Here is a 27,242-nt window from a genome sequence, read left to right as displayed (position 1 = left end):
TAACAAAAATCAGGTTCAAAAAGGGTTCAAATGTCTCTAAGCACTATGGGACTTAACATCTGAGGTCATCAGTCCCTAGACTTAGAACTACTTAAACCTAACTAACCTAAGGACATCACACTAATCCATGCGCGAGGCAGGATTCGAGCCTGCGACCGTAGCAGTAGCGAGGTTCCGGACTGAAGCGCCTAGAACCGCTCGGTCACAAGGGCCGGCGCTGGCGTTCTCATCTGGCGGTATTTGACATTTGTTGAGGTAGTGTTCAATGCTTTTGCGTTCTTTCGCATAAAATTATACTTTCTGTTCTTATCACGATGGCCACTGAAATATTTCCGAAACCAACATTACTTAAAACGAAAGGAAGCTAGCCAGACCTAGTTGAACTTCAATTGGTGCCTTGACGCAAAAGTCAGATCGGTTTACAGTATTTCTACATAGGTAAATCCGTCCTTGGATGGTTCTGACGACGATGAAGTAGTGAAATTCGAGCTGAGAGTGTTACAAACCGTTTCTGAAAAAAAAAAAAAAAAAAACAGTATATGCAAGTGCGGCTCTTATCTTAGCACATACCATGATGGACACATTCAGCATTGGGTGGCCACCGCCGCACCCTTCAGTCCCTTAAGCAAAACTGCACAGAGACATTTTGCACATGTCCCGCTGTTTCAGGCTATTCCCAAACCTCATCACTTAATTCGTTCAATTTCTAAATTAAATCCTTAAATTTTTCTTAAACGTATTTTTCATTCAAGATTTTTGTCTGTTGCAATATTGTATTAATACTTTTCAAAGTGGAGGAACAGGAAATAAAAGGTAGAAAAGATTATTCACCTTTCATGTCACCCACGACACTCTAATCCAAGTCTCGCATACAGTTTTAATCTTCCAGGAAATTTCAGGTCACCACACACTCCACCACAGAGTGAAAATTCATTGTTTTCACACAGTTAATTTACAATGTTGACTTGCACAACAACGTATGTTTTAATAGGAACCTTTTTGCGTTATTTGCCTATCGTGTAAACCACGGCAAACGTTTGAAGCTCCCAATATAACCCTCAAATTAGCCTGTAGAATCGACTATTTGACAGCATAGCACTGGCTCAAGTTGGTTCTCATCTTGCCACGGTGCCATGCAGTAGCATATCATTTCCGGACCGCGCTTGTTTGCTCGTTTCTGTAGTTACTGTGTATTCCAGAGCAAGGGGTTTCCTCCTGCCTGGCGGTAATGAATCTTCCCCGAATATTCATAAATGGATGGTGGTCGAAGCCGGTTAGGCTGTGTTCGATAGCGAGTACTTTCCTACTGACGATCAGGGTTTTCCAAAACACACTGCAGCGTATGTTCTAAAGTTCCTGCGCGAAGTAACACGTTTTAGGAGCGACATAAGTGGGAACAGGAAATGGGCAACGACAATGTCTACAGTCAGCTCCTCATGCTGATAGACTAAAAGGATTAAACGTTAAATAATTCCGTGAAGCAGTTTGGAGCTTACCCGGCAGGCCTCCTGGGGTACAGAATTCGTGTGCCCTCTGCGACGGGGGGTGGTGTTGTGTTTTCGCATCGTATTTCGGAAGTTGGGAGAGGGTGATTAACCTAGTCATTTCTTGCAGTACAGAAAACTGAGAGATTCCGGAAGTACATTCGGGGGTGATCGTGGATATCGGGCTAAACTGTCCGAAGTTCTAGTAGGTGTTGCCTTTAAGCGGGTGTGCCTAGGCTCTGCAGGTGTGGCGCTGACATCTGTGAAATAACGCCTCCCGTGACTCGGTAGAAATAATTAATTATTTATGTCAAAGGAAAGATACACACTCCTGGAAATTGAAATAAGAACACCGTGAATTCATTGTCCCAGGAAGGGGAAACTTTATTGACACATTCCTGGGGTCAGATACATCACATGATCACACTGACAGAACCACAGGCACATAGACACAGGCAACAGAGCATGCACAATGTCGGCACTAGTACAGTGTATATCCACCTTTCGCAGCAATGCAGGCTGCTATTCTCCCATGCAGACGATCGTAGTGATGCTGGATGTAGTCCTGTGGAACGGCTTGTCATGCCATTTCCACCTGGCGCCTCAGTTGGACCAGCGTTAGTGCTGGACATGCAGACCGCGTGAGACGACGCTTCATCCAGTCCTAAACATGCTCAATGGGGGACAGATCCGGAGATCTTGCTGGCCAGGGTAGTTGACTTACACCTTCTAGAGCACGTTGGGTGGCACGGGATACATGCGGACGTGCATTGTCCTGTTGGAACAGCAAGTTCCCTTGCCGGTCTAGGAATGGTAGAACGATGGGTTCGATGACGGTTTGGATGTACCGTGCACTATTCAGTGTCCCCTCGACGATCACCAGTGGTGTACGGCCAGTGTAGGAGATCGCTCCCCACACCATGATGCCGGGTGTTGGCCCTGTGTGCCTCGGTCGTATGCAGTCCTGATTGTGGCGCTCACCTGCACGGCGCCAAACACGCATACGACCATCATTGGCACCAAGGCAGAAGCGACTCTCATCGCTGAAGACGACACGTCTCCATTCGTCCCTTCATTCACGCCTGTCGTGACACCACTGGAGGCGGGCTGCACGATGTTGGGGCGTGAGCGGAAGACGGCCTAACGGTGTGCGGGACCGTAGCCCAGCTTCATGGAGACGGTTGCGAATGGTCCTCGCCGATACCCCAGGAGCAACAGTGTCCCTAATTTGCTGGGAAGTGGCGGTGCGGTCCCCTACGGCACTGCGTAGGATCCTACGGTCTTGGCGTGCATCCGTGCGTCGCTGCGGTCCGGTCCCAGGTCGACGGGCACGTGCACCTTCCGCCGACCACTGGCGACAACATCGATGTACTGTGGAGACCTCACGCCCCACGTGTTGAGCAATTCGGCGGTACGTCCACCCGGCCTCCCGCATGCCCACTATACGCCCTCGCTCAAAGTCCGTCAACTGCACATACGGTTCACGTCCACGCTGTCGCGGCATGCTACCAGTGTTAAAGACTGCGATGGAGCTCCGTATTCCACGGCAAACTGGCTGACACTGACGGCGGCGGTGCACAAATGCTGCGCAGCTAGCGCCATTCGACGGCCAACACCGCGGTTCCTGGTGTGTCCGCTGTGCCGTGCATGTGATCATTGCTTGTACAGTCCTCTCGCAGTGTCCGGAGCAAGTATGATGGGTCTGACGCACCGGTGTCAATGTGTTCTTTTTTCCATTTCCAGGAGTGTATTTTGCGTTAACTGCGGCAATCATGTAACGCTGATTGTCTGAGTGTTAATGCCAAACTTACTGTGATCGGCGCGGCATTAACATCTCTGGTACTACTGTAAATTACGATGCGAGACCGATTTTGCGCTCTCTATTGTTCTAGCGCTTTTCTGTTAGCCTCTCGAACTGTCAGGTTCTGTCTTGTCAGACATTTTTTCTCTGGAGAGCTCTGTTTCTTAATGTAGTAATTATTATTTTTGTCTTATGACGTAATATTCATCGCAATTACCGCGATATTGTTATTTCCCAGAATGATTTGGCTCAAATGGCTCTGAGCACTATGGGACTTAACATCGGTGGTCATCAGTCCCCTAGAACTTAGAACTACTTAAACCTAACTAACCTAACGACATCACACACATCCATGCCCGAGGCAGGATTCGAACCTGCGACGTAGCAGTCGCGCGGTTCCGGACTGAGCGCCTAGAACCGCGAGACCACCGCGGCCGGCCCAGAATGATTTGCTCTGTGCTGATGAGCATTATGATTTCTAAACATGAAATATTAGACTTTATTAACGATAGCTGATTTTCGCCGTAAGTTGCCAGACTCCATTGTGTTTTCTTTGCAGAAGATGTCTGTCATGAAACTTGTAAATGTACGAAATAATTTTTCTAAATAATAACCTGAATTGTTGTAAAAAGGGGTTTTCACAGAATTATTTAGTAGATAGATTTCCAAAGTCTCGGATATTCTATATTTCATCATTATTTGACCCCACTTCTGGACACTAATAAGAAAAAATACTTTTCTTTCAAATGGTTCAAATGGCTCTGAGCACTATGGGACTCAACTGCTGAGGTCATTAGTCCCCTAGAACTTAGAACTAGTTAAACCTAACTAACCTAAGGACATCACAAACATCCATGCCCGAGGCAGGATTCGAACCTGCGACCGTAGTGGTCTCTCGATTCCAGACTGCAGCGCCTTTAACCGCACGGCCACTTCGGCCGGCATACTACTCTTTGCAAAGTTTTACCCTGCTCTTTAAAAGATAGCCATCATACAAACCAAAAACGATATATTTACCACTGAATGACTTCTTCCAGAACTTTGCTACAGAAACTACAAAAGGTAAATCTCATGTTGCTAACTTATAAAAGTTACTATTAACTGTCGATAGAAGTCATCTCAATTATAAAATATTCCCTCTATTTAACAAGATCTAACATTCTTTCAAGTAATATAAATAGGAAGTTATATTTTAATGGCGCCCAACGTGATTTATAGTATAACTCGAAAACCAAATTTCTCTATATCTAATATGAAAATTTTATTCTTTTTCATACTACAATCTGATGTACTCTATTACGAGCTGTTGTAATCATCAATTCCATGTATTCGAAGCCAAAAAGCAACGAATAAGGCAAAATCACACAAATGAATTTTTATTTTTGCTCTTTCAAGTTCGTAGTTTTTTCTTCAGAAAAAATTTCCCTTGATGCTCAGTAGAAGTCAAATCATAGTTAGAAGTAGTATGAATCAGTGAATTTTGGAAGAGAGTGGTACAGAAAATCAAAATTTTCAAAAGCAACGCTAGACTGTTTTTTCGTGTGCAACAGGGAACACGAAATGGCCGACTTGGCCGAGCACTGATAAGTGAACGTCGCATCGAGGAAAATTAATTTATTCATTCTTATGAATTATTATTGCCGTGATTAAATTGTGTTAATTTTAAGAGCAAATATCAGTGTGAAGATTTTTCTGACCTTGAAAATTTTTTGGTTATGGTAAAAGTAGGAAAGAAGGATAATTTTACCGCTGAAGTAATGGCTTCACCAGCTAATATTGATAGCGAATCAGAAAATAATAATGATTCTTCAATGGAACTGAACTTTAACCCATTAGAAAACTCACTATTTGATCCGAACATGGCAGCGAATTTAGAAATGAGCAGCCAAATGCCGACGCTAATATAGGCGTCCAGCACAGCGAACGAGAGACAGAAAAAGACGCAGCCCAGCAGTAACGGATGCAAGCATTTCGCTCGACCCGCTTACCGCTTTCTTACAAGAACTTGAAATGTGTGATCGCGAGCGCGATCGCAAGCAGGAAAAAAGCGATCCCGAAATTAAAACTAAACTAGGCACAATTAAATCCGAGATAATTACAATGAAGGCAGCTTACGCTCCAATTTTAAATCAAGTCACCAAAGCTTGAAACTGATGTGAGCGAGTTGGAAACCTCTCACGATGAAGTAAAGACGAATGTGGAAACTTTAATTTCTGCAGTCGCCACGTTAAGGTCAACAACCAGAAAATACTGGACGAACAATTAGAAAGTCACAGAAAACAGGCATATCCAATTGGATAGCGGACAAGGAATCTGAAATTGATTCAAAAATAAATGAAGCAGTCAACAAGGCTGTGCAGCACGCACGCGCAGAGATGTGTTCCAGTGCATTCCGATAAAAAAGACACCGACGAAGAAAATCCTATGTGGAAGCGAGAGATACGCACCCGCATAAGGAACCTGGAAAGGGTTATGTCAAGTGATACCCGATCGGAAAATAATTTTCCATCACATTGTGAAAATCCTATCATTGACATTAAACCTACTTCAGTGAAGGAAAAAATATTTCAACCACCCGATATAACACCCGTCCAAGCTAAACACGAAAATGAACCGTGTGCTAGCACAACTAAGATTGAACAAAGTTTGTTGAAAGATCGTCATTTCCAAACTTCTTCCGAGGACAAGAAGTCAGTCCACCCGATTGTCTTCATACGAGCGCTCAAGAACATCTTACCACAACGTTGGACGGAGTATCAGAAGATACAGTTCGTAATGTCGCACATCACAGGTGATGCAGCTTTGTGGGCGAGCGAAACACCAGAAGTATGTGACACATTAGCAGATTTTGAAAGAGCGTTTCTTTCTAAATACTGGTCCGCGGGTATTTAGGAGCGTTTGCGCAAAGAAGTGTATTCACCCGAATTGTAAGGCCCGAGTAAGGGAAGCTTGCGGAAATACTTCGAAAGATATATTGCGAAGACGAGGTATTGGTCGGAACCAACCTCTCACAAAGAAATGCTCCGCATACTGAAGGCAAAACTTCCTATCCACCTAAGAGAAAAATTGATAAATGTACCGGATGAGGACTTCGAACAGTTTCTGTCCGTGATCGACTCACTGGATCTCATCCAAAAAGACGCTAAGTCGTATCAGGGCTTATTCCAACAACTGCAATAGCTATCACAACAGTGATAACACTAACGTCAGTGACGGTCACAAAGAACACCAGAGTGGAAAGAACCAGTACGCAAAAGTGAACGCGGTTGCACGAAAGTCAAAATAACCACTCAGCAAATGAACCAAACACCAGTTACGGAAATAATAAGTAGAATCACAACAACGGTAATCCGACAAATGGTTCCAATAGAAAACGGAAGGATGGTAACGGAAATGGTTACAATGATTCCAACCACGGTAGGAAAACACCATGGAAAAAAATATCGGGAAATTCCTTGAATAATAGCAGTAATCTACCGATCCAGCAAGGTGCAAATGACAGAAACAAAAGTAGTCAGCGATATCCTAATCATGGAAATTGTTGGTCTAACCAGCAGCCAATTTTATGGTTTGGGAATCCAACGCAAAACATGATGCAAGCCATGCCTGTTATTCCGAACCCGAACCGATCGTTCTTCACTTCATAGTGCGGTGGTATTCCAGAGTGGGGGCAACTTCAAATCTGACCTGAACACATTGAGGTACAACGATAGTGTGGATATCAGGGAAGAAATTTTACAAAGGCCGAACACATGCAAACATACGGAAGATTATTTTGTGCAAGCTGCAACGCAAGTTTCGATAAACGGTATCAGTGTGGAAGCTATAACAGACACAGGAGCAACAACCAGTTTCATGAATTACGCACTATACAACGAAGAAAATCGCATAGACTTCCTGTTCTGTCTGCGCAAAACTGCCGCGTTTCTGGTGCATTAGGCGCATCTACACAGTGTGTGAAGCAACAGGTGCAGGCCGATTTAATAGTAGAAGACGAGCACATACAATGCCACTTCTTACTCATAAAAAATTTGTCGGTTTCCTGGATTCTTGGCTCGAATTTTCTGAGCAGTAGGGACGCAATGATCGACCTACAGGCGGGAAAATGTGTAGTAAAAAATGGATAAAGTCCGCCCTGGTAAATGCAAACTTGTTGCACCACCCAGATATGACGCAAGACTTTTGTATTGCTACTGATGCCTCATTTTTTGGATTGGGCTCTTGTTTGTTCCAAACTGTTCTGGAAATAAATCGGGAATCAAGATAATTAGTTTTGCGAGCAGGACACTGTCATCTTGTGAAAGGTCATATACTGTAACAGAACTGGAAACTCTGGCAGTCGTATGGGCCCTTAAAAAGTTCGATTACTATGTATAATGGAAAGCGTGTGAGGATCTATTGTGGCCATCAGGCGCTCAGCTTTTTATTGTCATGCAAATTGCTACACGCGAGACTTGCGCGCTGGGCAAGAATACTGCCTGGAAATAATGCATGTTAAAGGACAGGACAATGTCATAGCGGATGCGCTATCGCGTTTACCACAAGGCATAACAGACTTTTCAAACTGGATAGAAAAGGCACAGGAATATAAAATTTTACTGCTTGATACTAAACAGTAACGAAATGAATTTTTGCATCTCTCTAAAAATTCCGTCTGTTACAGGATTCCGACCCACAGTGGGAGAAAATTTAAAAGTTTTTAAACAAAATACACATTATGGTTTTACTAAGCATTAGTCACTAAAGGATGGAATACTATATCACCTTATAGTGGAAAACAGTGATAAATGGTGTATTTGCGTACCTAGCAGCCACCTAACAGACTTAATTTGGTATACTCACAGTGTTTGGGGACACTATGGTTCTCAAAAGTGCACAAGAAGGTTACAAGATTACTGTTATTTTCCTAATATAAATCGTATTGTTCTCGACACGTTGAAAATGTGTACAATATGTCAAAAGTGTAAACCAAAAAACTACAGCAACCAAATGTTTTTGCAATCCATTCTGCCTAACAAACCATTGCAAACCCAAATCATCTCACTGGATGTAAATGGTACATTACCAACCAGAAGAGGATGTGTAAAGTACTTAGTAGCATTGTGCGATATTTTTACGAAATGTCTAAGAATGTATCCTTTGAGAGCAGCAACTTCAAAAACCATCAGTTTAAAATTAGCCACTGACTACATTCCAAACGTCGGTAAACCTGAAACCACCATTTCTGACAACGCATCTTATTTCACTTCATTTTATTTGAGAAATTTCCTGCGAGAAAATGAAATCAATCACACACTAGTATCTTTCTACTACCCCCCCCCCCCCCCCAGTCGAAACTGGCAAAAGAATTTTCCGTGAATTTAATAGATACATAAGGACATACATTCCTCAACAGCAAACGAAGTGGATACATCACGTGAAACCATTTCAGAAAATTTATAATCACATCCCACATTCTTCCACACATTTCACGCCATACGAACTGATGTTTGACAAGCCACAGGAAGAAGATTGGATCAAACCTTTACCAAGAATAGCTCAGGCTACATTGTCTCATGATGAAAAAGTTAAGGATGCCTTGCAAAACCTATTGAAACATGCAGCGCACTGCAAGAGACACCACGACGCGTGTGTGAAAAATGTTGTTACTTTTCAATTTGATGAGAAGGTATTAGTAAAAAACCACCGTAAGTCACTACGTCTTAAAAGACTGAATAAAAAGTGGCAAAGACTTTTTATTCGATCCTATATAATAAGTTAGATGCCTCACGAAGGTAGCTATTTGTTAAAAGTGCCATTTACAAATAAGGTTAAAGGGTTATATAACCACATGGACTTCGAGAAAGTACTATGAATGATAAGATGTACATAGGAAAGCAAACACTTCCTACACTTCGTGAAGTGAACTTTATTACTGAAATGTGATTCATTTTTATGAAGTGTATATAGTGTGCATAGCTAACGACCAGTATGTTACTAATGCATTCTATTTTTCAGTACTTCGATTTTAAGTTTGTATTTTTTGAATAGAGTGAAATATGTACTACTTAGAGAAGTGATTAATCATTTAACAAGCCAAGTCATTTTATTCAGTTTCTTGACAAGATTAGCATAGGCATTACTTGTCTGTTTTTCATAAAGATAAACTTGGAAGTTAAAGAAAGAAATAATAGATCTTTTGCTTTTCTTTTAAAATCAATTATTAGTACTCAAAGAGTTTAATGGTTCTGATGAACGTTTTCATTTTCTATAGTCATTTGAAAGTAGATTCTCAATTTATGGTGATGTATAGTTCTAAGTATGTTTTATATTTGTCTTAGCGTAGGAAAGTCCCTACGGAGAATCAAAGCAAATGGCTTCCTTTCTACTTATCAGAATATACATGCTTCGCATGTGTACGTGATAGCCAATTGGCTTTTCCTTTCTTTATTTTTGCTTTCCTCCAGTAAGTATAAAGCCGCCAGAATTTTTTCCTCTCTTGGCTGAGCAATATAAACTTCATTTGTGGAAGTAAAGTTATGCTTTCTCGTGTAAATGTGCAAATGAATGTAATCCTCAAATGACTGAATTTAGTAAACCTCTTGTGTGAAATTCATGTTCATTCTGGACAGTAATGATGGTCTAACGAGCAGCATTTGTTACTGTGAAACGTCAATAGAGACTTCCACCATAAAGCATATCTGCGTAGTTTCCTATGGACAAACGATGTAATTCTCTGAGCACTTTACAACAAGGTAAAGCTTATCACAACTAACTGTGTATTGTGTTATAAAAGTTTTAGACTTGTGAACAGTGTAATCACGCTTGGTTTCGTGTGGTGACATTTCTCCATACATTGCTACGTGTAAATTGTGTGAAGTGCTTGTTTCAGTGAGCAAAGACTGTGTGAAAACCAGTTATTGATCTCTGAACCATGTACGTTAGTGTGACAAACCGAAGACAAGTATGATAATAGAACAGAATCCGTACCGGAACTGCAAACTGTGTTTAGTAAGTGCATCGGAACACTGAGTCGGCGTTTCTGCTTCGGCATGAACATTCACATATCAGCTGCAGTCTGTGTCGAGAGAACCATTACTGAAAAATTACCGCAGCGGCGCGCAGAGCAAACCAATATTCGCAGAACCGCTTGTAGTACAGCTCCGTGCGTAACTTCTATCTGTCGCGCCCCGCTTAACTTAAAATGTACCGCGAGGATGTCAAAGTTCAGGACTCTGGATTTTATTAGCCACCTGACTTACCTTACAGGACACTAGCATCTGAAAATACAGTTTTTATAATATGTACCCGACCTATTTCATGTACATCGCCACCGAGCTGCCATCGCTCCTTACTGGGCCGCGATGCAGAGAAGTGCAAGAGTTCCGGTCCATTCCGAAGGAAGGAAGGAAGGTTGCAGCCGGGAGCCAAGGGTGAATTGCAGCTGATTCATCACCACCTATCAAGCATCCGGCGGGCAAATCCATCTTTAGTGCCTTTATATGTCTTTCCCCGCACGACGATTCTACGCTTCATAACCTTTGCATCAGCACTGCAATCAACATCCTACAAGCACCCAACGTCATGAAAACGTCGATTATGCTTTGCATTATATAGAGTCATTCTAAAAATCAAACCACATTTAACTGAAAAGCTGTCTATAAAGAAAACTAACATCTAACGCAAATTATGCAGTACACACACAGTGAAATTCATGAACGCTTTTATTTGACAAAAAATATTTTCTGTAAAAAATATCTTGTGTAGCAGTAACATCGATTCTAATAATGTTTTTGCATTGTATAAAATACCTGAAATATTTAAATTCTCTTTTTTAAGCCGTAATAAACTGTCACATGTATTGCTATTTAACAGTACTAAATTGAAATACTTAAGAAATTTACCTAAGTTATCTTCAAATTTAGTTAATGGAAGGGCGTGCATGAGTGGGTACCATGGAGCAGAACAGCAGGTTAAGTGCAGAACACTACATTGATTTGCAATATTTTTTTTGTGTAATACAGAACAATAGTTTAAGGGGGTGGGTGACAAAGAAGAATGCGCCAGAAATGGCGTTCAAAAGCATGTGAAATTCGAAAAGTGTACCAGAAAATCGTGGGAGGACATAACCGATTACTTAATTTGGTATCAAAGGCGGTACAATAGTTTAAGGAAATGAGGGTGACATGGAAAACCACTTAACAGATCAATGGGTTAAGTGCTAACAAAGGTCCAAACATTTAAGACACCCAGAGTACAGTGCCGAATATTAGGTTATGCAACATATTCGCCTCATGTAATTGCTTCTTACAAGACCTACATGTTTCCAAACAGCAGAGAGTGATGGGTAAGAGAAATCCAACCCCCAACTGAATTTTTTTTATAAATAAACAAGATACCCTTGAATTTTCTGTTATGAGACCCTTCCTCTCCACCAATTTCCATATATTACATACACTGCCTTGAAACCCCTAAATTGTTTAAATAAACAATATCCCATACAATATCTAAATTGTTTAAACAACATTCTATACACTACAATCGGATTTCCTCCAAATGAGCGATCAACTGAGTCTTTTTCTCGCCAAATTCTCAGAGGGAGGGTGGAAAGGGAGGGGGGTTTACCAGAGCGGAAGAGCTTAATTAATTGGTCAATTTAATTAAGTAGCCAATCAAATTGATTAGAGTGAGAGGAGCTATTCCAATAATTCCGACCTGAACGTATACCTGGAGCAGCAAGGGGGAGGTTTCCTATGGAGGGGAAGGGGAGTTGGAGGGGGTAGGGGAACAATAGGCTAAGTGCCTGACAATCAAAAGGAAGGATCCTTTTAGCAGAACAATAGGTTAAGTACCTGTCAATCAAAGGAGAATAATAGGTTAAGTACCTATCAATCAAAGGAGAACAATAGGTTTGCCCCTTAGTGTATACCTACCCATAATGTAGGCAACCTGCACTAACAAATGGGCTGACGCTCTTCTAGCTCCACTACTAACGTATACTGTCGACATTTGCACTGTTGTGCTCTATTTTCAGTGCGATACAGATCCAAGTAATTGGGGTAAGAAAGGGTAAGAAACCAAACGAGGTGCGGTAACTCTGTAATGAGCACCTGCAGACTATGGGGCTTTTATACCAAAATACTCTTATGGTATCTCTGAGCAACCTTTAAGGGTTTGTCGTTGGAGTTTTAGATCACTCTATAGATGGGTGAAGGAATCCATATTCCGAAAGGATTATAAACACACCGCACAAGAATTTAGTCACTTCAGGAGACAAGATGGTCGTGTAAGCTATAAGGCCCAGTTCACACAGAAATGGCGTGGTGCTGACGCCTGGTGGCGGCGAGCCTGGAACAGGGTGCGGATGGGATGTGAGCAATTCACATTGAAATGGCGCTGTCAGAGAGACGTGGCACAGTCGTGCTACGAATGGATCGGTATGTCTTCATCCGACGAGAATATTCATGCACTGAATCTTTTGTAACTCGAAAATGTTGAGCAGCGATGAAAATACACTCCTGGAAATTGAAATAAGAACACCGTGAATTCATTGTCCCAGGAAGGGGAAACTTTATTGACACATTCCTGGGGTCAGATACATCACATGATCACACTGACAGAACCACAGGCACATAGACACAGGCAACAGAGCATGCACAATGTCGGCACTAGTACAGTGTATATCCACCTTTCGCAGCAATGCAGGCTGCTATTCTCCCATGGAGACGATCGTAGAGATGCTGGATGTAGTCCTGTGGAACGGCTTGCCATGCCATTTCCACCTGGCGCCTCAGTTGGACCAGCGTTCGTGCTGGACGTGCAGACCGCGTGAGACGACGCTTCATCCAGTCCCAAACATAATCAATGGGGGACAGATCCGGAGATCTTGCTGGCCAGGGTAGTTGACTTACACCTTCTAGAGCACGTTGGGTGGCACGGGATACATGCGGACGTGCATTGTTCTGTTGGAACAGCAAGTTCCCTTGCCGGTCTAGGAATGGTAGAACGATGGGTTCGATGACGGTTTGGATGTACCGTGCACTATTCAGTGTCCCCTCGACGATCACCAGTGGTGTACGGCCAGTGTAGGAGATCGCTCCCTACACCATGATGCCGGGTGTTGGCCCTGTGTGCCTCGGTCGTATGCAGTCCTGATTGTGGCGCTCACCTGCACGGCGCCAAACACGCATACGACCATCATTGGCACCAAGGCAGAAGCGACTCTCATCGCTGAAGACGACACGTCTCCATTCGTCCCTCCATTCACGCCTGTCGCGACACCGCTGGAGGCGGGCTGCACGATGTTGGGGCGTGAGCGGAAGACGGCCTAACGGTGTGCGGGACCGTAGCCCAGCTTCATGGAGACGGTTGCGAATGGTCCTCGCCGATACCCCAGGAGCAACAGTGTCCCTAATTTGCTGGGAAGTGGCGGTGCGGTCCCCTACGGCACTGCGTAGGATCCTACGGTCTTGGCGTGCATCCGTGCGTCGCTGCGGTCCGGTCCCAGGTCGACGGGCACGTGCACCTTCCGCCGACCACTGGCGACAACATCGATGTACTGTGGAGACCTCACGCCCCACGTGTTGAGCAATTCGGCGGTACGTCCACCCGGCCTCCCGCATGCCCACTATACGCCCTCGCTCAAAGTCCGTCAACTGCACATACGGTTCACGTCCACGCTGTCGCGGCATGCTACCAGTGTTAAAGACTGCGATGGAGCTCCGTATGCCACGGCAAACTGGCTGACACTGACGGCGGCGGTGCACAAATGCTGCGCAGCTAGCGCGATTCGACGGCCAACACCGCGGTTCCTGGTGTGTCCGCTGTGCCGTGCGTGTGATCATTGCTTGTACAGCCCTCTCGCAGTGTCCGGAGCAAGTATGGTGGGTCTGACACACCGGTGTCAATGTGTTCTTTTTTCCATTTCCAGGAGTGTATTTAGTACAGTATGGCTGCAAAAAGGTAATAAATGTGACACATTCGACGTAATGAAACCATTGAACATGCATGCCGAACTTTTCCAGGATTTTTACGGACTGTCTCAAAAAAGTTTCTAACATTTGAACGTGAGCATAAATATTGCAGACTTTGTGAGAGATGTTCACAATATTAGGATCCGTTTCCAAAATCTGATCATACATAAATATTTCACTGATGTAGACTAGAAATCCTCGTTACTGGGCATCGTTTCGTACCGTGAGATAGAGATTTTGCTCGTATAGAGAGGAACAAAATATCCTTTCGTTCAGACAATCGGTTCCAGGCACTGCCAACGCCGAGGACGGCGGATTCCTTTTTTACAAGGCGGAAACACAGGGTTTCAGGGATCTTAGCGCACTAGACCTGGGGTTGCACAGAGGCTCTTTCAAAATAACAGATCACATTTCACCTGACAACCTTGCTAGAGTAAGGGGAAGGAAAAGTAATAACATCCAGCAACAGTGGATTCATCGAAGCATTGCAAAGAAACTGAGGCGTACTGGGAAAAGAAATCCGCCGCTAGATAATATTACAGTTTTCCCTAAATTGTGTGATAAAATTCTGCAAGTAAAAAGTGCCGAGAAGAAAACCTTATCTGACATGTGACAATATCTCCCAGCTGAAACACGGAATTTCAGTGAGCAAGTATCAAGTGCAGAGTGAGTTTGCACATCAGTTTGGCAAAACCCGCTGATTGAAGACAGATAATGTACTGCTGACTGTACACGTTTAGTACAACTGAAAAAGGAATATTACTTAGCTTCTGCTGTTGCGTGTGCAGATTTGTTTTGTAGTAAACATTATGTGCTTTGACCTGTGTTGCTGTATTTCCTCAAAACAAGCTTCATATTTCTGCACTAAATAACACAGGAAAATAAGCACAACGTTGTAACTGCACATGTTAAATGTTGTTCATCTACGAAAGTAAAAAAAAAAGTCTTTTTTCACAGATAACATAAGTAATTGTGTAATAACTGTTACGAAAATATACAAAATGGCGTTTTACCATATATGCACTGCCTGCATTTCGAAAGCCCAAATCGGTAACCATAAAGTATAAAACATCCAGTACATGGTACAGTTTAGGTACATCGAATGCATAACCCCGTTTCACAATCATTGCTGCTCACATTGGTCGGAATCCTACGACTGTCATGCGACTCATGGAATCGAGAGAACCATACTCAGCACCATGCGCCATCTCAACAACCCCATGTGACTAGCGTCCGAGAGGGCAGACATAATGTTCGATAGGCCATGGAAGATCGTATTACCACGTCACGTACCTTTAGTCAGGCAATGGGGTTGTTCACAGCAAGAGAAAAATCTACATAGACAGGGCGAGAACGTCTGGAGCAGTAGGGAGAGCGGTGTTTTGGCTCCCACTGATACAGCAAGAGAGAAAGACATGCCCAACAACACTGGACACAGGAGTGGTGCGACGTCGTATTTTCAGACGAGTTCAAGACCACTGTACGGCACGACGATGACGTACCCATGTTTGGAGCTTCGAGGAGAACGAAGAGTATCAGATGGCATTCATCATCATCCTAGTCCTGGCGTCTGGCAGAATGGTGTGGTGTGCAGCTGGGTACGCAACTCGATCACTTCTCGAAGGCATATCCGCTAATTTGGACAGCAGCAGAAACATTTCTGGCGTGTAATACTGGTGACAGCGCTCTACCTTCGGTGTCTCCGTGACGTTATGTTTCAACAAGAAAACACGATACCGCTTGTTCCCCGTGCTGTCCTGCCCTGTCTCGATACAGAGGACGCTCGTCAGTCCCTGGCCGGCATGTCCTCCACATCTCTCACAAACTTAAATTATCTTATAACGGGTTGTGGATTGAGTAATTGGCACGCCACCACACACCAGCCACATCTATAGATGTTCTCTGGTACAGAGTTGGGACAGCATGGGATGATGTATCTGTCATTCAAGCTTAGTCTGACTCGATGCCGAGCCAGGTTACAGCCATTGTTGCTGCCATTGGTAGCCCTGCGTGTAGTAAATTTCGCATTCTGTGCAGATTTGAGCATTATTTCTTCAGAACACCATACCATGAAACACAGAATAAATATGTTTTGGATCTTAGCTGCACTTCATCAGAAGACTGTATCGCGAAACAGTATTGAGTGAGAACATGCAAAATATGCTAGCAGTCCCTCTGAAGGTCAACACAATGAGAGAGCTTACAGATACGCAATATGACGTTTCAAAGTCGTCGTGAAATCGTTGGAGGGGGTGGGGGGAGGAAGGAAAGTGGGAATATAAAGCATTAGCAATTCCTGAATGAAATGTGCAAGAGTAGTGGAATTGTTCCTTATCGCCAGTTGACTTGTGCGCCTCTCTTGTCTGCCCAATTATTGTTCTTTTTGTTTACGAGGTCTGTTCAAAAAATACCGTAACATTCTTAATTTCCCACCAATGGTGTATTGGGGCAGCCGGCGGTGTGAACGAGCGGTTCTAGGCGTTTCAGTATGGAACGGCGCGACCGCTACGGGCATGGATGTGTGTGATGTCCTTATGTTAGTTAGGTTTAAGTAATTCTAAGTTCTAGGGGACTGATGACCTCAGATGTTAAGTCCCATAGTGCTCAGAGCCATTTGAACCACTTGTATTGGAGCAAAATGCGGTTGGCATCCCTGCACACGCCTGTGTTTAATGTGTAACTACCGGAAGTTTCATTGTTGAATAGCCGTTAGTTATTTTTCAGTGCTGTATTGAGTAGAACGTTGTGTCGCACAGTTGTGAATTGCGAGATGGCAGAGTTAAAAGAGCAATGCGTCTGTGCATCTGCTTTAAATTTTGCATGAAACTCAAAGAAACCTTTACAGAGTCACACCAAGTGAAGCATGAAGCCTACGTGATGACTACTTAAGCTGTACTCGGTGTTACGAATGGTTCACACAGTTTAAAAATGGTCGGAGGGAAGTTAAAGAAGGCTCTCGTTAAGGACACCCTCCGACGTCTATCGACGACGCTCATGTCAGTAATGTCAACGAAAAAGTGCGTGCCAATCGTAGATTGACTGTCCAGGGAACGTAAAATATCAGCTGGATCATGTCATGAAATCGTGACACAGCATCTTGGAATGCAAGGTGTTTTAGCCAAGTTCGTCCCACAGCTCATGAGTCAAGACCAGAAAGATCTTCGCCTGGAAATCTGTTAGAAGATTTGGATCGCGCAAATAAGAAAGAGATGTTTGTTCCTTAAGAGAGTCAAAACTGGTGATAAGACGTGGGTCTACAGTTATGATGTTGTATGATCTTCACAATGGGTCAGGATTCTTCAACGCCATGAAAGCTCGTCACGTGTCAAGCCATGGGGATAGTTTTCTTTGACGCTCGTCATGTGTCAAGCCATGGGGATAGTTTTCTTTGACTTTGATTAGTTCATCATGAATTCGTGCCACAGGGATAAACTGTTAATAGAAGGTACTATCGGGGCGTGTCGTCACGGCTGCGAGAAAATGTGAGAAGTAAATGAAATTACAATGAAATGAATACCCCTAGCTGCATACAGGTGTTGATATAAGTCAATGGGGACAGTTGAAAACGTGTGCCCCGGCCGGGTTTCGAACCCGGAATCTGCTCTCAAGGCAGACGCTCTATCCATCTGAGCCACCGAGGACACAGAGGATAGTGTGAGTGTACGGATTTATCTCTGGCACGCCTCCCGTGAGACCCACATTCCCAACTTATTCTCCCGCACTATATTCAAAGTGCCCCTGCGTATTATACACATTACTCGCGGCTTTTTGCTGATTCCCATAAGAGTTCGGGCACTGTTTGTGCATCTGCACAGAAGAAGATGGTCAAATGTCCAGTGAGCCTTACCTATATGAAGATGGTATCTGTTTCTTTCGGACATGTCCGAAAAAACAGAAACCATCTTCATACGAGGTGTGGCTAGAAAAAAACCGGACTAGTACTGGTGAAACAATAAAACGAATGCAATAAGGCTGAAAGTCGCGTGGCCTGTCACGTGACTCTCGCTCCGCCTACTGCTCGAGTTTCATCTGCCTCCTGCACTCAGTCTGCCCGTGGCGTCTGTTTTAAGTAGTTGACGTTTTGTCTGTGCGTCGGAAAATGTTGAGTGTACAGAAAGAACAGCGTGTTAACATCAAATTTTGTTTCAAACTAGGAAAATCTGCAAGTGAAACGTTTGTAATGTTACAACAAGTGTACAGCGATGATTGTTTATCGCGAACACAAGTGTTTGAGTGGTTTAAACGATTTAAAGATGGCCGCGAAGACACCAGTGATGACACTCGCACTGGTAGACCATTGTCAGCAAAAACTGATGCAAACATTGAAAAAATCGGTAAACTTGTTCGACACTTTCCTTGTCAACTCCTGTTAACTCAGACACTGCTCTGATTGTTAAATGGCGATCTTGTCGAACAAGTTTACCGATTTTTTCAATGTTTGCATCAGTTTTTGCTGACAATGGTCTGCCAGTGCGAGTGTCATCACTGGTGTCTTCGCGGCCATCTTTAAATCGTTTAAACCACTCAAACACTTGTGTTCGCGATAAACAATCATCGCTGTACACTTGTTGTAACATTACAAACGTTTCACTTGCAGATTTTCCTAGTTTGAAACAAAATTTGATGTTAACACGCTGTTCTTTCTGTACACTCAACATTTTCCGACGCACAGACAAAACGTCAACTACTTAAAACAGACGCCACGGGCAGACTGAGTGCAGGAGGCAGATGAAACTCGAGCAGTAGGCGGAGCGAGAGTCACGTGACAGGCCACGCGACTTTCAGCCTTATTGCATTCGTTTTATTGTTTCACCAGTACTAGTCCGGTTTTTTTCTAGCCACACCTCGTATATATAGAAGTAAATGGCCTGATATGTGGCGAGACAATTCATGGCTCTTGTATCACGATAACGCACCCACACATTGATCCCTGTTGGAGTGTGACTATTGCATAGAAAACGAAACCACTGTGCTGCCTCATCCTCTGAACCCTCCAGACCTGACCCCTGGGGACGTTTTTTTTTTTTTTTATTTACAGAGCGGAAACCCCCGTTGAAAGGGCGAAGATTTGCCACAGTAGAAGAGACAAAAGAAAATACTCAGACGGCGCATCGCGCGATCCAGCAAGAGGCGTACCAAGACTGCTTCCGGAAGTGGAAACGGCATTGGGAGATGTGTATCAATTGTGACGGAGAGTATTTCGAAGGACACCATGCGCAATAAGTAAAAGGTAAGCGCAGAAGAATTTTGTGAACAAAGTTCCGGAATTTTTTGAACAGATCTCGTACTTAAACATGGTCCATTACATTATTTGTAATAGCACAAGTACATATTGTGTGTGCGTGTGGAGTGTAGTGTAATGTTTGTGTTGTATTATGATGATGATGAGAGAAGGGAGGGGGTGAAACCCTGTGCAAGCACATAGCCCACTCGTCGTGAATAGCACCAAGAGGGCCGCCAAACTTAACGTCCCCATCCGACGGACTGATCACCATCAAGTGTCACATGCCCGCACTTCATGAGAAACTGCGGAGAGGCTTGGTATTTAAACCAGGGCTCTGGCACGAAGTCTGGCGATCAAGAACTTTACACCACCGTCTCTCCTCCCCTTGCCAGCCTAATACTGGCAGTGAAAACTTTTTCTATCCCCAGGATGCGAACCAGATTACCCCCGGATTGAGCGCCACCGCACAAGCGTGTGTTAGCGATCTCGTCCACGCAAGCGGGTTTTCTGCCTATTGTGCTCCATCTGGAAGTTACTAGAATGTACATCCGCAGTTGTTTCCCTAGCAGCAATAGATTTCTTCAATCGTAAAGTTATTGTTTTTGTCTGTTCCATCACGGTACCGTCAGTGGTTGAATCTTGACCCGCCTGAAACTAATCAATTGTCTTTCACTATCATGGTCATCCCAAGATGCCTTAGAGGCTAGATCATTGTAAACAGTATATCATACTAAATCGAGAGAGAGATAATAAAATTAACATCAAACGCAAACTGAAATCATCTCTTTGACAATTCCTTTCACTCCAAAGTTGCTTGTTGATGTGGGCGTCAAGTCCGAAGACTGGTTTGATGCCGTTCCTCAACTTAGTCTAGCTGGTGCTGATCACTTAATCTCCTCCAGATCTTGGTCTCCGTACACAATTTTTACGAACCACACTTTCTCTCCTAAACTGACAATTCCTTGATGCCTCCTGATCTGTCATATCAATTGATCACGTCTTTTTGTCAAATTGTGCCACAAATTTGTTTTTTCCCCAATTCTATTCAGTACCTCCGCCCTAATTATTGCTCTACCCAACTTATTTTCAACATTCTTCTTTAAAACCATATTTCAACCGCTTGCTATCCTCATCTTGTCTGAACTGCTTATCGTCCACGTTTCATTTCCCTACAACGCTAAGCTAAAGGCAAATATCTCCGCAAAAGGCTGCCTAATCCTTAAATTTATATTCGGTGCCAACAACATTCTATTCCTCGGAAACGCCTCTCTTGTGGTTGTCATTCTGCGCTTTATATCTTCTCTACTTCGGTCATCTTCAGTTATTTTGCTGTCTAAATAGCAAAACTCGGCGACTACTTGCAGTGTGCCGTTTCCTAACCAAATTTATTTTAGGTACATTGCTTTAATTTTGTTTTACTATTGTTAATATTAATCCTATTTGCTCTTTGCAAGATTCTGTCCACCCCGTTCAACTTCTTCTAAGTACTTCGCCTCTCTGACAGAATTACAATGTCATCGACAAACTTCTAAGTCCTCCGCCGTCTCTGACAGAATTGCAATGTCATAGGAAAATTTTAGAATTTTCGCTTCTTCCCCCTGACTTTTAATTCCCTTTCCAAATTACGCTGCTTGCTCAGTGTACAGATTAAATAACATCGAGAATTAGCTACAATCCTGTCTCACTTCCTTCTCAACTACTGCTTCCCTTCATGCACTTCGAATCATAAATGTAGTCTATCTCATGTGCAAATTGTAGATAACTTTTCGCTACCTGTATCGGCCACTTCGGCCGGCAGCAATAGAGGAAATCATGTTTATAAGTATAAGGAACTAGAAAGATCTGAATTTTGAAGTTTGTATTGTGATATATTTACCAGTGAGGGCTCCGATTCAATCAGCAAACATTGCGCACTGTCCAATCCTTCACATATTTCAGTCTATTTTCTTCATCTGGTGTTGCATAACAATGTGTTTTAATTTCATCCAGATAACTTCGCATTGACGAATTATCCCATATACACTCCTGGAAATGGAAAAAAGAACACATTGACACCGGTGTGTCAGACCCACCATACTTGCTCCGGACACTGCGAGAGGGCTGTACAAGCAATGATCACACGCACGGCACAACGGACACACCAGGAACCGCGGTGTTGGCCGTCGAATCGCGCTAGCTGCGCAGCATTTGTGCTCCGCCGCCGTCAGTGTCAGCCAGTTTGCCGTGGCATACGGAGCTCCATCGCAGTCTTTAACACTGGTAGCATGCCGCGACAGCGTGGACGTGAACCGTATGTGCAGTTGACGGACTTTGAGCGAGGGCGTATAGTGGGCATGCGGGAGGCCGGGTGGACGTACCGCCGAATTGCTCAACACGTGGGGCGTGAGGTCTCCACAGTACATCGATGTTGTCGCCAGTGGTCGGCGGAAGGTGCACGTGCCCGTCGACCTGGGACCGGATCGCAGCGACGCACGGATGCACGCCAAGACCGTAGGATCCTACGCAGTGCCGTAGGGGACCGCACCGCCACTTCCCAGCAAATTAGGGACACTGTTGCTCCTGGGGTATCGGCGAGGACCATTCGCAACCGTCTCCATTAAGCTGGGCTACGGTCCCGCACACCGTTAGGCCGTCTTCCGCTCACGCCCCAACATCGTGCAGCCCGCCTCCAGTGGTGTCGCGACAGGCGTGAATGGAGGGACGAAAGGAGACGTGTCGTCTTCAGCGATGAGAGTCGCTTCTGCCTTGGTGCCAATGATGGTCGTATGCGGGTTTGGCGCCGTGCAGGTGAGCGCCACAATCAGGACTGCATACGACCGAGGCACACAGGGCCAACACCCGGCATCATGGTGTGGGGAGCGATCTCCTACACTGGCCGTACACCACTGGTGATCGTCGAGGGGACACTGAATAGTGCACGGTACATCCAAACCGTCATCGAACCCATCGTTCTACCATTCCTAGACCGGCAAGGGAACTTGCTGTTCCAACAGGACAATGCACGTCCGCATGTATCCCGTGCCACCCAACGTGCTCTAGAAGGTGTAAGTCAACTACCCTGGCCAGCAAGATCTCCGGATCTGTCCCCCATTGAGCATGTTTGGGACTGGATGAAGCGTCGTCTCACGCGGTCTGCACGTCCAGCACGAACGCTGGTCCAACTGAGGCGCCAGGTGGAAATGGCATGGCAAGCCGTTCCACAGGACTACATCCAGCATCTCTACGATCGTCTCCATGGGAGAACAGCAGCCTGCATTGCTGCGAAAGGTGGATATACACTGTACTAGTGCCGACATTGTGCATGCTCTGTTGCCTGTGTCTATGTGCCTGTGGTTCTGTCAGTGTGATCATGTGATGTATCTGACCCCAGGAATGTGTCAATAAAGTTTCCCCTTCCTGGGACAATGAATTCACGGTGTTCTTATTTCAATTTCCAGGAGTGTATATAAGATCTTCCAATATCATACGAATAGTTAACTACGCCACTGAACATTCGCTTGCAAAATATCTGTAACCGAAACAGCTGCGAGAGAGTAACCGCAGCGGCCAACTCTAGCGGCTTGTCGTCCGGACTCATTTGAAATTCGATCGCATGCACGAGTCAACGCGCATAAGATCTGAACTTGGACTGAGACTACAAATGATATAAACATAGGTTTGCCTTTCTTCGGTGTGTCTCCTGAGGTTAGTCGAAGGTCAGGTTCCACAAAAGAGTTTCTAAATACCGTGAGTGTGTTTTAGAGAGGGGAGAGAGAGAGGGAGAGAGAGGGAGGGAGGGAGGGACGGAGAAAGAGAGAGAGAGAGAGCTGAGTGGATGATTATGAGAAAGAGAAAGACTGAACATAGGCAACTAAAAAACATAGCTTAAGAAAATCATGTCAGCAAGATACACGTCTGTCACTGAGGAAGAGTTCTACATCATAGAGAGATCGCAGCTATGATCCACTGCAGATGCACACAAGTAAAACAGCCATGACGCCAACTTGACTAATACTGTATCAACAGCTTTCCAGACTACCACAACTCGCTGTCAGCCATGAGTCATGTAGCTAATAACGTGTGGAACCTCTTTTTGCTATCATTACGGCGATCAATTTCCAGGAAAATATTTATACTAATTTCTGGCATACTGAAGAGGAATTTGTATCCATTCATCCTCAAGCATAGTTAACACTTGTCATCTTAGTTGTTGAGGAAATTATCGCTCATGAATCGACATCCCAGTCGTGGTAATACTAAGGAAATGTGAGTCACTGCGCGCTTTCTAGCCCTAGTCTCTAGCTGCACCTTCTGCATGCCGGATTTACATCGACGCCGTCGCACCAAATTACCTATTCCACTCTTACATGCACAGCAGCAGCTGTCGTTCTGCCACATTTGTCTGCTGAGTACAATTACAGTGTCACTGTTATGGAAGTCGCAGTAGTCCTGTACCCACATAATGAAAAGCAGGGCACCAGATGCAGGAATCCTGCACCGCCGTTCTAGGCTAGGTCCCAGTGAAGGAGGATTTGCCATTGCTTATCTCCGACCTGTTATGAAGTGCCGATGGAAAAATGTGAGTACTTGCACAGCGTAGTGCTAGATTTGTGCCGTTGCGCATAAAGGGAGGGGAGAGGGTGAAACCTGGTGCCGGCGCTTAGCCTACTTCTCTCGAGTAGCACTAAGGGGAAGGCCGAGCTTGTCTCCCTCTGACGGATATATCACCGTCGACATTGTCACATGTCCTCACTTCATGAGACACTGTGGAGAGGTTTGGAATTTAATCCAGGACATTATGGCGATCAGGAACTTTACGCCTTTACCTCTCCTCCCCTTACGGGTCAATTACTGGCAGTGAAAATTCGATCCACCACTAAGATTCGAACCGGCGTAACCCCGAGTAGAGCACCATTGCGCAATGGTGTGTTTGCCATCTTACTTATGGAAGCAGGTGTCGCTAGTATGAGTACAGGAATTTTCCATAGAACTCCTGTGATAATAACATTCTCAAGTGTCAATTGATACGCGTCTTCACTGGTCACTGATGTTTCTGTGACTTACGCTAATTTTTGAGAAGTAGTATCCTCACATTTTGTCAAAATAAATGAAGGATATTCTCAGACTAATAGCCGATTTTATCATTCTTTATGTAAAGACTAACTGAGTACCTGGCGTTGCCCAGATATGTATTTACTCCGGTCTTCTATTGCTCCATACTTCCTCCCTCCTCTCTCTGTCCATCTTCTCCTCCCCCCTCTCTCTGTCCATCTCCCTTTTCACCTCTTCCTGTTCATATCCTCCCCTTTCTCTTCTCTGTCGATCTCCTTCTCTCCCCTCACTCTGTCCATCTCCTCTTCTTCCCTTTCTCTGTCGCATTTCCTCCTCCCTCTGTTCATCCCATCCTCCCCCTCTCTCTCCCTATCTCTTCCTCCCCCTGTCTCTGTCCATGTCTTCCTCTTTCCTTTCGGTCCATATCCTCCTTTGCACTCTCTCTTTTTACCCGTGACTTTACCTGCATACTCACATGTCAAATTCATTTCACATACCCCATATATTTAACAAATTTCACACGTTTTTGTGCACATACCTGTAGCGAATTTCGCCGTGTAGTTTCGTTTTTACGCAGCCTAATGTTTATGACTTCGTACCTCCTGAAGCACGTGCCGTACAATGGGGTGTTTCTGTAGGTACGTACAGCGGTATATGTGGATACTGTCAGCGAAAAGTGTTCTAGTAGAGTTAGTAGCAAATAAGTGATAAATTAAAATGTCATCTATCACGCGGTAGTTTTTTACGCATCTCAGTATTTATGATGTCGTATCTCTTGAAGTATGTGTCGTACAATGATATATTTTTGTAGGTACATTTAGCGGCCCAGGCAGATACTGCCTGCGAAATGTGTCGCGAATAGAGTTAGTAGCAATGAAGTAATAAATTAACACGTCTTGCGTGACGCTACAGTTTTTCACGCATGTCAGTATTTATGACGTCATCTCTCCAGAACTGCGTCATACAATGACATCGTTCAGTGGCATAGGTGAATACTGTCTGAAAAATGTGTCACGAATTCAGTTAGTAGTAAAGAAGAATAAATGAAACCGTCGTGTTTCATGCTGTAATTTTACTGCATGAAATGCAGTAAGCGAAAAACTTTTCTCCCTTCGTCATTATGAGGGAGTTGACAGTGAGAAAAATTTTCCTAAAGCTTTTAAATCATGTATAAAGTTTGTTGCAAGTCAGTAAGTGTTTTCATTCTCAAATATTAGATGGCTAAAGCATGGGTATTCGCGCGTCCTGGGCCACACTGCTTTTTCATCATCGCTCTCACCCCTTTGACACGTAGGTGGTTCTCGCCACCACAAAAATGTTATCGACACAGCAAGTGATGTGTGTATCAAGCTTGGTTGAAACTGGCCCAGTGATCTAAGAGGAGGTGTAGAACATACATACAGACATGCGTACGTGTTTGTATCAGTTTCTATACCATGTATGGATAGGTACTGATTCGGATTATTAGCTACGATACTGAATGGTTGCTAACAGTTGTAGGCAACCAGTAGCCCACCGGTCTTATGTATCCCACGATACAATTTGCTGTTTTGGTCAGGGCCCATAGAACAAAATTACCTGACTTCCACGGGCATATGCAGAAATTTTTCCAGGGAAGGGAAAGGGAGGGGGGGGGGGGGAAGCACGACTCTAAAATTGCCATTTTTTATATTAAAGTTGGTAAGTTTTGAGACCTGTTGACAACTGACAATTGTTAAAGAAGAGCTGCAAATTGCAACTGACAATTGCTATGAAGCATCCGACCAGTGCTAGTAAAAGGAAATGTGGACTTGCATGAACGCTCTGTACGCATTCGACAGTTCATGCAGTGCTGTGTTTGACGAAGTTTATTCTGGAACTGATTAGTGCGACATTCCTTGTGGTACGGTAACATGTCTGCAAGACATCATTTGATTGCTTACGATCGTGGACGAGCAGTTGAACGACTCGAAGCCAGTCGAGGTGTCACTACAGTGTCCACAGTAATGGGTGCATACGAAAGCGTCGTTTCGCGATTAAAAAGGGCCGCTGACGGTGGAAATGCTTTGCGAAAGAATTCCGATGGTCGCAGACGGGCCACCGCACTGCAAGAGGATCGATAAGTAGCCCTAGTGGCGGAAAGTAACAGACATCGCACTTCTAGGCAGATCGATGCAGACCTTCCAAGCACTACCAGTACCCGTCTTTGCCAGAACCATTTCGCTGCCACTAAATCAGACTGATTTGTATGCCCAGAACCCTGTGAAATGCATCCCACTTCAACGACGATATCACTGAGAAAGAGTTCATTGCCGCAGGGAGCATGTTGCCTAGGGTCAGCAACAGTGGCCCAAAGTGATGTTTTCTGACGAATCCTACTCAATTGTGGCTAATGATTCTCGCCAACAATTAGAGTGGAGAGAGAGGAATTTATTATACACCACAGAGTGTTCGAGAGCGTCATCGGTATGACCTAGGCACTATGGTGTGAGCAGGCATTATACACTACGGCCGAACTCCGTTGCACATCTTTGCGCGAGGTACTGTTACAGCGCTGTTGTATTGCAGAGAGATTAATCTGCATCATGTCCGTAGGTCCCGACCTTCCGCTTATGGACGACAATGCTCGCTCACCAATGACCACAGTGGTGTTGGACATACCAGAAAGTGAAGATACTGAATGTATGGAATGGACTACATACTCACCGCACCTAAACCCTGCACAGCATGCCTGGTATGCTCTTGGCAGACGTGTTTCTCCACTAACACCC

At 44.4% G+C, this 27,242-nt stretch overlaps 1 protein-coding gene and 1 non-coding gene across 3 annotated transcripts in view; both read right to left on the bottom strand.

Moving 5' to 3' along the window:
- LOC126193408 (luciferin 4-monooxygenase) overlaps window positions 1-27,242 on the bottom strand; it is a 226,275-nt gene that overhangs the window by 181,008 nt on the left and 18,025 nt on the right. The window lies entirely within an intron of this gene.
- On the bottom strand, window positions 17,808-17,878 carry Trnas-uga (transfer RNA serine (anticodon UGA)). Its single transcript has one exon. It is a non-coding gene; the product is annotated as a tRNA-Ser (tRNA).

Source organism: Schistocerca nitens, chromosome 1 (assembly GCF_023898315.1).
Source record: "Schistocerca nitens isolate TAMUIC-IGC-003100 chromosome 1, iqSchNite1.1, whole genome shotgun sequence".
Lineage (NCBI taxonomy): Eukaryota > Metazoa > Arthropoda > Insecta > Orthoptera > Acrididae > Schistocerca > Schistocerca nitens.
The sequence above is the reverse complement of the archived record's forward strand: the minus strand, read 5'-3'. Positions and strand labels throughout refer to the sequence as shown.